Here is a 14,749-nt window from a genome sequence, read left to right as displayed (position 1 = left end):
TAGCCAATATTGCAGCTAGCAGGGCTGCTTGTGCTTCACCATAGGCTGGCTCACAAGGGGGGCTGAATTGATACAAACTCTTGGTGATGTAACCATTAGAATCTCTGCATACAACAACTTGGACAGAAAATTGCTCTCTAGTAGCAGTGTCGAAGTTGACCTTGAAACTACCTAGATGGGAGGGAGACCAACTTTCTCTCATAGGTTGAGAAGTGGTTTTCCAAGCTGCATAATCTAAGGATAGCCTCATGATATTGTCAGCAAACTTAGAAGCTTAAGGGAAAACTCCATTGTTGATAGCTTGATTCCTGGAAAACCAAAGAGTATCACACAGCACAGTAGCAAAAATTTGAAAAAGATGAGTGTCAACTAAAGGGATACCAAAAGATTTGTTAGGAGAAAGAATTATGATGATCCAATTAGGCAAAGTAAGAGCTAACCATTTCATAGAATCAAGAGGCCAATGGGAAGATCTCCAAGAAATTCTAGCAAAAAAGCATCTGAAAAAGAGGTGATGAAGGGAGTCCTCTTCTACTTTGCATAAAGGGCAGATTAAGTCTGCCTGGGAAATGGGAAACACAACATTGATCCTAGGCTTGGAGGGGACAATGTCCCAAGCAACTTTCCAGAGGAATAATTTTAGTCTATCCATCAGCCTAAGCTTCCATAGGGCTTTCCATTGGGTGGGGGTTAAAGGAGAGGAGGCTGTGGAGATTCTAGGGGTAGTTATGAGCATGTAAGCAGACTTAGAAGTGAACAGACTAGAGGAGGAAGGAGTCCATATGTAATCTTCAGAAGAAGAATGAGAAATCCTGATTTTCTGAATCTCCCTAGCACTAGAGGAATCAAAAAGGTAATTTAACAAGGGAATGTTCCAAGAGGCTTCAGAGGAATTAAGGGTGTAGGAAAAGAGGTCAGTGATCAAAAGATTAGGGAGAGGCTGAACCAGATGAGGAGAGGGAATGGGGATATAAGAAGAAAGAGTGGGGATCCAAGGGGAGCTCCAAATGGGGAGAGAGGATTGTCTGTGAATTTTGAGACAGGCACCTTTTGAAATGACAGAGATGGAATTTGTGATGCCTTTCCACAGCCAAGAAGAAGAAGAAAGGGATGAGGGGGTGAGGAGAGAGTTAGAGTGAAGATACTTACCTCTGAGCTGGGCCACCCACATCGTGTTTGCATTACATAGGAGCTTCTAGCCAAGCTTTGAAACAAGGGCTAAATTGACCTCTCTCATCTTCCTAATTCCCAATCCTCCCAAGTCTTTAAGGAGGCATAAGGAATCCCATGCTTGTAGAGATAGATTTCTGGACTTTGTAGGAGGGAAACCCCACCAAAATTTTTTGAAACTTCTATCCAGCTGAGAGTAGAAGAAAGGGGGAAGCAAGAAGGTACTCATTGCATAGGAGGGAATGGTAGCAGCAACTGATTTTATAAGAACCAACCTGCCTGCTTGGGAAAGGGTTTTGGCTCTCCAGCCCTCCATCCTACTTAACACCTTATCAAGGATATAATTGAAAGCACCACTTTTCGAGTTTCCCAACAGAATAGGTAGGCCAAGGTAAAGAGATTTAGTGGGGTTGGAAGTGTATGGAAAGATGGCTGAGATGGAGGAGATGGTAGAGGGGTTAGAATTTTTGCTAAACCGAATGGAGGACTTGGTTGTGTTAATCAACTGACCAAACCATCTACAATACTTCTCAAGGCAAGAGTTTATGCATATGGCTTCAGAGAGGTTAGCTCTACCAAAAATAAGCAAGTTGTCAGAAAAAAGCAAATGGTGAATAGCAGCATTGTTTCTAGATATCTTCAAGCCTCTAATAGAACCTACTCTTTCCTCTCTGGACATCAGTCTTGAGAAAACCTCTGTGCCAAGGGTAAAGAGGAATGGAGAAAGAGGATCTCCTAGTCTCAAACCCCTCTCAGGGGAGAAGAAACCAAAAGGGCTGCCATTCAAGAGAATGGAGAAGGAAGCAGATGAGATGCAAGCTCTTATCCAAGTAATCCAAGTAGAATAGAAACCAAGTTTCTCCATGATAGCAAGGAGAAACCTCCATTCCATTCTATCAAAGGCCTTCTCCATGTCCATTTTGAGAAACAAAAAACTTCCTCTACCTTTCTTGCTCTTAAAAGTATGAAGGAGTTCATGAGCCAGTATGGTGTTATCATGAATATTCCTATTGGAGATAAAGGCCGACTGAGTTGGGGAGATAAATTTATGGAGAAGAGGTTTTAATCTGTTGGCCAGGATTTTTGAGATGATTTTGTAGACAATGTTACAAAGACTAATGGGTCTAAATTGATGAGCAGAGTGAGACCCACTAACCTTTAGAATGAGGGCTAAGAAAGTGTGATGTTGCTCCCTAGGAAGGTGATTATTCTTGAAGAAGTTCCAAATAAATTTCAGCACATCTTCCTTGACATAGCTCCAGTATTTCTTGTAGAAGAGAGCAGGGAAACCATCAGGACCCGGAGCTTTGAAGGATCCAAGGCTGGCCAGAGCTTGAATAACTTCCAATTCAGTGGGAATGGAGTAGATGGAAGAATTATCCTCCTCAGTGACGACATGAGAAAAGAAGTCCAGCATTTCTACTTCAATAATAGGGTTAGAGGTGGAAAATAGAGTGGTGAAATGATTGGTGAAAGTTCTCCCAATATCTGCCCTTGAGGACACCCAGGCACCAGAATCTAACTTGAGAAAGTTAACAGCATTAAATCTCCTTCTGATGAGAGTAGAGGTGTGGAAGTATTTGGTGTTAAGATCCTTACAAGTCAACCAAGAATCCCTGGATTTTGAATGCCAAAGTGTCTCTTCATGCTTGAGAAGCTGCTCTAACTCAAGCTTCAATTGATTTTCCTTATCAAAAGAGATTTTACAAGGAGGAGATTGCTGAATTAGATCAAGCTGAAGAAGAGTGGCCTTTATGTTTTTCTAAATGTTTCCAAAGTGAGAAGCATTCCATTTCAGTAGAGCATTTTTGGTATGTTTGAGCTTTTTAGGAAGATAGATGGCTGGATTACCATAAACAGGAGATTTCCAAGCAGTGTCAATCACTTTACCACAAGAGGGGTCTTTGGACCAAAACTCCTCAAACCTGAAAGGTCTTGGGAGGAAAAAGGAGTGGTTGTTTGTGTTTAGGGAAATGGGGTTGTGATTAGAATTGAAAGCAGGGATATGAAGGAGGGAGTATTCGGGGTGTAAGTGAATCCAATTTGGGGAGGCCAGGCCTCTGTCTAGTCTTTCTTTAATGATAGCAGCTCCTTGTCTATGGTTATACCAGGTGTAAGGGTTTCTAGCAAACCCAAGATCAATCAAACCAAACTGATTAATAAAATTTCGGAAATAGCAATTACCAGAATTGACAACAGGCCTACCACCAAGTTTATCTGACTGATTCAAAATAAAGTTGAAGTCTCCTATACACAACTAAGGGGCCTCAAAAAATTCACCAACAGAGGTGAAAGAATCCCAAAAGGCCTGTTTGTCATTTCTATCTGGGGGGCCGTAGACACGAGAGAGAATCCATGGAGAGTGTGGGGGATCTGAGTAACACCATGCTGAAATGTTGTTCTTGTTTGTGATGAAGCAATCAAGATCCACACCTGGCCACCAGGTAACAACTAGACCACCACTAACACCACAAGCAGCAACTTGAGACATAAGAAAGAATCCAAGTCTGTTCAAAGTAGCAGAGACTTGGGGGAAGGGGGGGGGGGGGGAAGATTTGGTTTCAGAAAGAAAGAGAACATTTGGGGAGTGATCACGGATCAACACCCTCAAGCTACGAACTATAGCAGACCTGGAGAGCCCCCTGTAGTTCCAAGATAGGATCTTCATTGGTGCTGGGGAGGCTTAACACAGCCTCCCTTCAACTTGACATCAACTTCAGCAGCCTCCATTGCTGTAACCATTTTATTTTTACCTTTTCGAGCTGCTTTGAACATTGCTCTAGTTGGGGTCTTTCCAGAAAGACCTGGAGCAAAGGGCAAAGAATAGTCTTTTGGTTGAGGTGTGAGAGTTTCTTGCTCAGTGGGAAACCCAGGACCTTTTTTTTAGAGGGTGAGCAGGTCAATGGTTCTCGTTCTTTTCTTGTTCTTTGGAGAGGAAGAGGGAGAGCTGGGGGAGGAAGTGGGGGAACTGGGGGAACTGGGGTTAGAGAGCTGGGTTTCATCTGTGATGGTGAGAGAGGGTATTTTAGGGGAACGGAAAGCTTTTTTGGAGGAACAGAGGAGCTTTTTGGCGGGAGTGACCAAAGGTGCTGCGGCTGTTAAAACCGTTGGGATAGGAAAGGAGTTTTGAGTAGGCTTGGGCTGAAGATTTTGGGCTGAGAAGTCTAAGTGGGCTATAATGGGCCTAAGAGGAGTTAGATCCATTAAAGAGGGATCAAGTGGTTGGTTGGATTCCAACGATCTGTTGACAAGGAGGGGTATGGGTTTTTGAAAAATTGAAAGAGCATTTAATGGAATGTGGAGGGGTGTGTCCATGTTTTTGGTGGTAGGGGAGGTGGGATTACTGACATGTTTGGTAGGATAAGCAGTTTGTGAGAGGTGGTGAGCTGACTTTGGCGTGTTTGGGGAGGGCTTGGGGTATTAGGATGTCAGGTTAGAGATAGGTTTGAGGGAATGTTCAAGTTGGCTAGCATTGGGAGGGGTGCTAGATATTTGGAGCTGGGTTGACTCGTGGCCTCGGTCTAACTCTTGAGAAGAACCAGGTTGGGGTGTGTTTACTGTACGATGATCAAAGGGTTGAGTGGGAAGAAGATTGGAGAGTATATTGACTTTGAGGGAGGATTTGTACCTGGCAGGAAATCTATCAGCTTGAGCTGTTAGGCAGAAGAACTGTTTGTGCCTAATCAAACCATAATCAGTGCAATAAACATCGAGCCTTTCATACTTAAGGCTCACCCATGTAATTTCACTATCAGGTCTAGCAAAAGAGAAGCCAGGTTTCAAAGGCTTCGAAGAATCAATCTCTACCAAGATTCTGAGGTAGCTACGAAAGGTGGAGGAAGCACCATTGACCTCATCTACTTTCAGGAGATGACCCAAGCCTTTCCCAATGGCTACAGCATTTCTGGAAGTCATATTGCACAGAGGCAGCCCATGCACTTGTATCTAGAAAGGAACATCTTTCAGGGAAAGTTCTCCTATGGTAGCAGTTGGAGACCATTTTTGAAGAGCAAGAAGTGAACCATTGACATTCGAGGTAGTCTGGTCGAGTATCCTGGTGATATGCTTCTGTTTTGAAAATTTGAAAAGGAATAGGTTTGGTCCTAGCATAGCAAAGGAGAAGGGAACGGCAAAGGGCCAGGCTTTGATGAGAGAAGCATTGACAGATTGATTGTTATGAGTTTTATGAGAAATGATATGCCGTACAAGGGGAAGATATTCATCAGTAACTTGCTCAAGGGGAAGAGTTTCTAACTGGGGGGAAGGGTCCTCCCAGGATAAAGCTTCTGTTTGGGCAATGAGAGATTCCATTTCTGTTTGTGGGGGATCCATGAAGGAGGGAGCAGGGTTGTGAGTAGACTGAAAAGTTTAAGGAAAGAAGAAGAAACAAAGTTTCTAGAGGAGCTCAAAGAGCGAGTTTTTTACGAGAGAAAAATTTACCCTCACAAAACTTAATGAACATGGATCAACTTCATGTCATATAAATCCTTGATTCCTTTGTCAATAATCAAATCAATGCCAATTTAACTATATTAAACTATAAATAAAATCGACAAATAAAAAAAAATTCAAAAAATTAGTAAAGATATTAATCGAGTGGATGCAATTCCCTTTGTTTGTATTTGCTCAAATTAAAAAAAAATAAATAAAAAAATAAAAAAAAAGGAGGTATACCAAATATTTTAAGGAGCTTCACAACTATATAGTTGGTGCAATAGTGCTAGCACTGCAAAATAAAAATGAAATTTGCTCAACCATACACTTTAAAAATGAACAATGTCAATATGTTTATTATTCAAAATAGAACCGACCAATGTGTAAGTGTTCAAAATTATATTTACTTTTTCTAACAAATTAAAATATCTAAATAACCTCAAATTTTGCCTGCAAAGGAAGCATACGAAGAGATTAAATCTATCAACACATTTGACAAAATATATGGTGGCATGAAAAATTATTGAGAAGCGCAATAGAAACAAAATATCCGGATTTCATTAAATTGACTAAAGTACCCTTGCAAAGAACTCCCTCTTTTTTCATGTTTGAACCATAAAAGGACAATTTGGACATTTCAAGTCCAAAATTTATACTGTGTGTCATGCGCTTTTTTCCATTATTTTTGTCACCAGAAACAAATGGAGGAATCTCTTTCCACCAAAATAGTAATGTCATAAATGTAAATAGGATATTATTTCGAGGTGCAGGACGAAGCCGGACATTTTGATGGGAAGGGGTCAAATACAAAATATATCAATCACAGAGTTTATCTCTTCTATACAATTAAAGGAGCTTTGTTTTATTAAAATGATTAAATCTCATATGAAGTTAATTAAGATGAATTCAGTCATCTAATTAATATTCTAACAAAAGTTACTTTAAGGAACTATGACCAAAGTAATTTATGCAATTATATTGCCAATAGAGAAAGAAAGATAGTAATTCAATTATTCTTAACTTTGATGGAAGTGAATCATGGTTTTAATCATCATTTAAAGTAATTATGACAAGAGATAAAAAATGAAGCTAATTCCTTAGGGAATTAAAGAAAGTTTAGGCACCATCATACATGATTCGAGAATTTTTACTGGATTACTTTGGCATTTTTCCACGCTTTGATTAATATTCATACGAATTTCCTTGATGGCACGAGCAGGTCGAATGTGTATACCTTCCACCCAATAAGGTCAATGAATCTCAAGTAAGAAGTCAGTATTACAGTTTATATGTGTCTCGCATGAGCAATTTAATTTCTTTATAGCAACACAAAGAGATTAAATAAATAACTAATAGACCTCTTACATTTGGCTTTGCCCTATTGTCTATATATGTACTACCTCTCAAGGCGGAGTAGCTTGTCTACTCGGTGCTTTTCTGAGGCTAATTAATCCCAGTATATTAAGTTTAAAGAAAAGCAAAGAAAAAAAGAGATTGTACTAACACTTGTGGATCCATAGTTTCTAAAACACCAGCCAATTTTCACTCAAGAATGCAAAAGGACTAGAAACCAATGCATATAAAGGTCTGCGATCATCTTCATCCCCAGCAAGAGCCAAACTTGGACAACGCTCAATTAAATCCAAAGCAAAATCTGGGGTGTAGAAAAAGAAAAACAAAACAAAAAACAAAAGGTGAAGTATATATATTGAGAAGATTTTGAAATATCATCCGAAATAGTGGGCCAACATATAAATAGACGGAGAATTGTTACCTAAATTTCAAAGTGTAGCATCGTTCCTTTCCTTTTTCTAACTTTAGATCTTCTTCTGGAGTGCGAGAATATAGATAGCGAGCCAATTTTTTTATTCCAATAAAAAGAGCCATAACAACTGGAAGTCCAAATGAAGATTTTTTAATGCTAACCAAGTTCACGTTCTTTCTAAGCATGCACTCTGCCATTCGATAGTTTCCCTTATCAATTGCATCAACTAGAGCTGTGTCCCCATATTTATCTTTTACTTCCAATTCTTGTTCCGACATTATCGCCACTAACTTCTCCACTTTATGCTCATGCTCAACATCAACAGCAACGTGAAGAGCTGTTTCGCCGAATTTGTGATTTTCAAACCCGCAGAACCGGGATGGCGCATAAGGAATTCCTCTACAGTGATCCAATCAGCCCTCCGCACAACCTCTTTGAAGTCCTTTTTGAAGTCCTTTTGGTCAACATTAATTTGGTTCCAGTTTTGCGCAGCCTTTTGGAAGGCCTCACAGTCAACATGAATTTGGTTCCATTCTGAGATTAATATGTAAAAGGTGATTAGAATTAGTAGCACCATTAGACCAAAATTTAACTATGATTCATCTAAAATTTAATGGTGATTTTAAAAGACACATTAATTTTAGAAGGATTTTAAGAAGATTTTAAGAGGATAAAAAAGATGGTACTTAGCATTATTCGCTGAGTAATTATATTTTACTAGATAATTATTCATTACCCGACCATAAAACCTGGGAGAAACAATTGTAATAAAGATTTTAATAAAAAAAATATTAATAAAATCGACACATTGAACAAGATTAAACAACAATATTAATTGTTATGATTCTAAGTGTTACAGATGACTTGAATACAATTCTAATTATGTATATATAATCTCATGGACACCCTTAACCATTTTCTTGCACCTCTATTATACTACGTGGCAATTTTTTTTTTTTTTTTTTTTCTATGTGTTTTAGCTGTGTTTGTTTAAAGACACCACTAATGCTACTTGCAATTAGCGGGAGTTTCGATTAACCACCACTAATTGAAATTAACAGCATTTGCTAGAAATAAAAACTGTTGCAAAAATGTGGATGAGTATATAATACTTTTTAATATTTAAAAAAATAGGAGAAAGTCTACATACCCCTTTTAAACTAACACCCAATTGATAATATCCCCCAAAACTACCAAAAATTGTCAATGTTCCCTCAATGACGAAACTACCTTAGTAAAATAAAATTAAAAAAAAAAAAAGAAAAAAAAAAAATTAAACTTCTAGAAAAAAACCTAAAACTAAAAAAAATTAATTAATTAATTTAAAAAAAAAAAACCAAGGGGTTGCCAAATCTAAAATTAAAATATATATATATAAGAAAAAAATTAAAATTTTCGATTCTTTTATAAAAATTTAAAATTTTGTTTTATAACTTTTTAAAATAAAAATTCTGTTTAAAAAAAAAGTTCGTTTAAGAAAATAAAATTTTTGTTTTTTTAAAACAGAATTAGTAAAAAATCGTTTTTTTAAACAAAAATTTCCGTTTTAAAAAAAAAAAAAAATCGTTTAAAAAAAATATTCGTTTTTTTAACATTTTTTTTTAATTAAAATTTTCTTTTTTTTAAAAAAAAAAATTAAAATTTTTTTTATTATTTTTTTCTAATTTATAGGAGTATTTTTATCTTATTGAGAAATATATAGGGGCATTTTTATCTTTTTGCTAACCTTGGGGGAACATTGACAATATCTAGGTAGTTTAGAGAGACATTATCACAATTGAAAGTTTGGAAAGTGACATTATCAATTGGATGGTAGTTTGAATGGGGTATGTGGGCTTTACCCAAAAAAATATTACATTTATATATACACTTTAGTGGCATTTATAAAAAATACTGCTAATTTTATAAAATCTTAAAATATATTTTTCAAATGCAAAGAGTGTAAGCCAGTGATAGAATACGTACAAGATGTAACAACAAAGAATCAATATAATTAATGGCAAAAAGTGATCGATCAACTAAACCAGATAATGAGCTTACAACAAGTTCATTCATGCTATTCAAATTGAATGATTTTCAACAAACCAGATTATGAGCTTAATAACACATGCTAAAACCGATTGAACTAACGGTTTTTAACTTGTGTAATTAGTAGTCTTCATGGTGAACCCCCAAGTGTTAATGATTAAAGGAATCATCATTAAATTTCAAGACCTTATTTAACAAGATAAATATTATTTTTTTAATACATGTTCATAATTATTATTCACTTGTAGATTTTTTACAAAACACTAAAAAAAGAAAACTCAAAACTTCACTTACCTTTATAAATGCTTTTTCAACCAAAACACATAAACCCCCACTTAAGAAGGGTTATCAATAGACGTCATATTATCCTCATTTCATCCTCAAAACTAATGTGGCATGCATTAGTACATGAAAAATCGATTTTTTGATTGGAGAACCACCTTACATCAATTTTAGAAGATGAGAAAGTGATATTGAGATGGCTAATATAGAATTACTTTATCAAACAACACCAAAGCTTTCTTTGACTAACTTTTAACAGGTCACGATTTCAGGGTAGAGTTTCCAAAATTTTAGTTTTTTTTGGCGGTACTACTCATTTTAATACTAGAAAATGTGTCCCTTCCACATGAAATCTGGATATATAACATGTAAGGCCATGAAGTTCTTTTTGCTCCCAAGCCTTAATAGCATCATCTTCATGTCCATAAGGTTTGCTGGTTTCTTCAACTATGTCCCAAAGATCATGGGCCATCAAATGGTCTTTTACTTGAACACTCCAATTCACATAATTATCTTTGTTAAGAACTTGAAGAACATCTGCACTCAAAGCCATCTTTGTTTTGAGCATGTATGTGCATTAATGAAAGAGAGAGAGAGAGAGGGAGAAAGGGAGAGAGAGAGAGAGAGACCTGAGCTAGTATTTTTATGGAGATACTTTTTTGCCAAAGTATTCCATACAACTTTAGCAGAACGAATCTCCCTAATCTCAAATGATGTGTCCGGCTCGCATGAATTCTTGATCACATGTAAAGCCTTGGAATTCTTCTTACTCCAAGCATGACAAACAATGTAGTCATCTTCTTGGTTAGGAAGTTCGGTGGTTGCTTCAGCTATGTCCCAAAGATCATGGGCCTTCAAATGCTCTTTTACTTGAACACTCCAATTCTCATAATTATCTTCATTAAGAACTTGAAGAACATCCGCACTCAAAGCCGTCTTTGTTTTGAGCATATATGCATGTGCATTAATGTGAGAAAGAGAGAGAGAGAGAGACCTGATCCAGTATCTTTAGGGAGGTATTTTTCTATCAAAGTATTCCATGCAACTTTAGTAGAACTAATCTCCTTAATCTCAGATAATGTGTCTGGCTCGCATGAATTCTTGATCACATATAAAGCTATGGAATTCTTGTCGCTCCAAGCCTTGAAAGCAGCTTCACCATCTTCTTGCTTAGGAGGTTCTGTGGTTGCTTCAACTGTGTCCCAAAGATCTTGAGCCACCAAATAGGTTTGTACTCGAATACTCCAATCCACATAATTATTTGATCCACAAAGATATTCAAGAATAGCTGCGCGCAATGTATCCTTTACTTTCATGTTTAATCTGTTGGTACCCATATCCAAATGGTGTTAGGATCTAATGATCAATTAAAGACATTAAGAGGAAGATTGATGATAAAATATTTGTTGGGAAATACCAACTTCAAATCGTTACATGAAATGTCCTGATGGGTGAAAATACATATTTCTCATATATTTCGTTCTTCCTTTTTAAAGCTTAACTCAAATTCTGGGGCAGAAGAAAATTATAATAAATATAGACTACAAAGGGAAAATAAAGGGAAGCCATTATGCTTGCCTCTCGGACAACAATCACTTTTTCTTTAGGAGTTTGATCACTACTTTTGTTGCTCTTCTAAAAATAGTGTATAATTTTTTTATCAGTTTTCTCCTTGCTCATCTAGTAAACCAAAAACCTTATAATGAGATAATTAATTTAATTATACAAACGCAAAATTTGATGAAAAAGATTAAGTAATTACTTACAGGGCTGGACGGGCTGTCTTCCAAAACTGTTGCTTGTAAGTTGTAAATCTCTGTGTGAGGAAGTGGTCGCATAATTCTACGAATTTAAGTAAAGGATTGGATAACAAAAGTGGTGATGCCTAAGAACTACATTCTCATTTTAAAGTGCAAGATGCTTAATTAATGTCGTGTGGTGCCTTGATTTTATTGCTTTCTTTTTTGTCTCTTTATTTTACTTCATAGAGAAGTCTTGTTTCACTTTACCTCATGGTGAGGGCTTCCAACACTTGGGCATTTTATGAGAGCAAAAGCAGCAGCAGCAGCTTCGTGTTCGAGAGAAAAAGGAAAAAGAGTGACTTATAATGTCAGAGGCAACGTCTTTTGTGTGAGTGAGAGATACACCATTTTATTCTAGTTCCACGAGGAGATTTGGGTTGAACGTGGTTTTTTGGGTTGTCTCTAGTTGTCTATTATTTTGATAGTAACTTTGTTTTGAGTTGTCTCTGCCAATAGATATAAGTTTGTTAAGCCAAATCACTTAATTTTTGGTATTTTGTATGATTGTGTTATTTCTTATCCTACTATTTTTTGCTTCATTGGGATCCTTAAAATTATTTTATCTCAACAAACTCGTATGAGAGCGTTGAGTAATTTTAAAAGTCTTTCTTATATCACTTTTACGTCTCTAAAAAAATAAGTGGCTTGAAGATTACTATTTGATCAAAATTTAATAATGATCAATCACAAGTCTAATGGTAATTTTATGAGCTATATCATTATTAAAATGACACAAAAGTAATACAAAAAGTAACTTCTAGCATTACTTCAGAACTTGTGTCTTTATTTTGCGAGATGGTCCACAGTCGAATTTTCGATGAAAATTAAAAAGTTGGATACTTTGGTTGCTTTTAAATAAAAAGTTTTAAACAAATTTACGGAATGGTTGCATTAATATAAAAGTAGTTAATGCTTAGGAAGATGTATTTTGAATTTTAAAATTTTGGGGTATCACAGTTACCTTATTACGTGGCGACGTGTGCCTCAAGACGGACTTTGCCAGGTGGGCATGCTTGTTGGCAGGCATGGGTTTGGGGCCTTTTTGGTGGCCCAAAACTCGTGCCTAGGTGGCTTGGATATTGGGCCAACAAGGTTATGGCCCTGCCATTCCAGTAGCCCCCAATTCCGTAGGACTACTTGCCTGAGCTTGTTGTCCTATGGGAATTAGATGGGGGTGCCCTTAGGGCACTAATCCCCTTCCAGACGTAAAATTCTATTCTCATTACAGAACCTTTTAAATTCATTAATAGTACATTTGGTTCCATTATCAGTTTTCAAACATTTAATCTTTCTCACTGTTGGTTTTCCACGACAGCCTTAAAGTCTATAACACATGCAGGAAAAACATCACTCTTCCTTTTAAGCATGAATTGTCAACAAAAGAAATAAATTAATTCGAACCACAAATAGATTCAACAAGAAACTCTCAATTATGAGAATGAATTAATCCAAAACTTTTAGTTTCCGGTTTTCTCTAGACAAATTTGTAGCAATCTTCGTAAAAATAATTGTTAGATTTTGGAAGGTTTCCCTTGACAACAAATATTTTCATATTTTCCAGAACTGCCTTTTGTTGCGCATTTTTGCATGCCCGGGTCCTCTGTATTCTCTTATATATGCCTTTTTCATCCTCTATTTTAAAAAAAATTAAAAAAAAAAAAATCAATTATAAAATTTATAGGACCTATATATACCAACAAAATAAGAGTATAGAAAATATTAAATAGCATTAGGGAATAGGATTCTCTACAATTTTAAAGAAATTGTATATTCTAGAATTATGAAATTCAGGTTGATTCTTGCATCAAACTGCTTGAAAAATATCACCTACTAAAAAGAGACATATTACCAAGTCATCTAAAAACAATTCATCTCTCAAAATGCTTCTTCTTCATTTTTGCATGTAAGGACAAGACGCTTCTTCATAAAACAAAAAGAAGGAGAAGAAGTGGTCAAATATGACCATCTAATTAATGATACACGGTCATGCTAAATTGTTTACAAAACTGGAAAGTGTCTCATGTGACACTACAAGAAATTTACTCATTAGGGGCGACTAATACTCAACTATTGAAAAGTCGCCCCTAATAGTTAAGTATTAGCGTCCACATCCAAGTGGACACTAATAGCCGATCGAAAAGATGAATATTAGCGTCCACTCTACAGTGGACGCTAATAACTCGACCCTAATGTACACGCGGGAATTATTCAAGAGGCGGGAAAAAGATCAATAGGGTCGACTTTCCTAAAGAGTAGGTAGAAAAATTAAAAAAAAAAAAAAATTGATGACCAATAGCGTCCACTCAACGTGGACGCTGAAGACACATTATTAGGGTCGACAAGTAGGTAGAAAAATTAAAAAATAAAATTGATGACCATTAACGTCTACTAAAAGTGGACGCTGAAGACCCATTATTAGGGTCGACTCTCAAAGTCGACCCTAAAAAGTAGGTAGAAAAATAAATAAAAAATAAAAAAATAAAATTGATGACCAATAGCGTCCACTAAAAGTGGACGCTGAAGAGCCATTATTAGGGTCAACTTTCAAAGTCGACCCTAATGAGTAGGTAGAAAAATTAAAAATTAAATAAAAAAAATAAAATTGATGACCAATAGCGTCCAAGTCGACCCTAAAGAGTAGGTAGAAAAATAAAAATAAAAATAAAAAAATAAAATTGATGACCAATAGCGTCCACTAAAAGTGGATGCTGAAGAGCCATTATTAGGGTCAACTTTGTCAACCCTAAAGAGTACGTAGAAAAATTAAAAAAAGAATAAAAAAATAAAATTGATGACCAATAGCGTCCACTAAAAGTGGACGCTGAAGATCCATTATCAGGGTCGACTCTCAAAGTCGACCCTAATACATAAGTATTAGGTTCGACTTTGTCGACCCAAAAGAGTAGGTAGAAAAATTTTAAAAAATAAAATAAAATAAAATTGATGACCAATAGCGTCCACTAAAAGTGGACGCTGAAGAGCAATTATTAGGGTCGACTCTCAAAGTCGACCCTAATACATAAGTATTAGGGTCAACTTTGTCGACCCTAAAGAGTAGGTAGAAAAATTAAAAAATAAAAATAAAAAAAAATAAAATTGATGACCAATAGCGTCCATTAAAAGTGGACGCTGAAGAGCCATTATTAGGGTCGACTTTCCTCATACTTAAGTATTATGGTCGACTTTGTCGACCCTAAAGAGTACGTAGAAAAATTAAAAAAAAATAAAATTGATGACCAATAGCGTCCACTAAAGTGGACGCTGAAAA

This window comes from Corylus avellana, chromosome ca1 (genome assembly GCF_901000735.1).
Source record: "Corylus avellana chromosome ca1, CavTom2PMs-1.0".
Taxonomy (NCBI): Eukaryota; Viridiplantae; Streptophyta; class Magnoliopsida; order Fagales; family Betulaceae; genus Corylus; species Corylus avellana.
Note: the sequence above shows the minus strand (reverse complement) of the source record.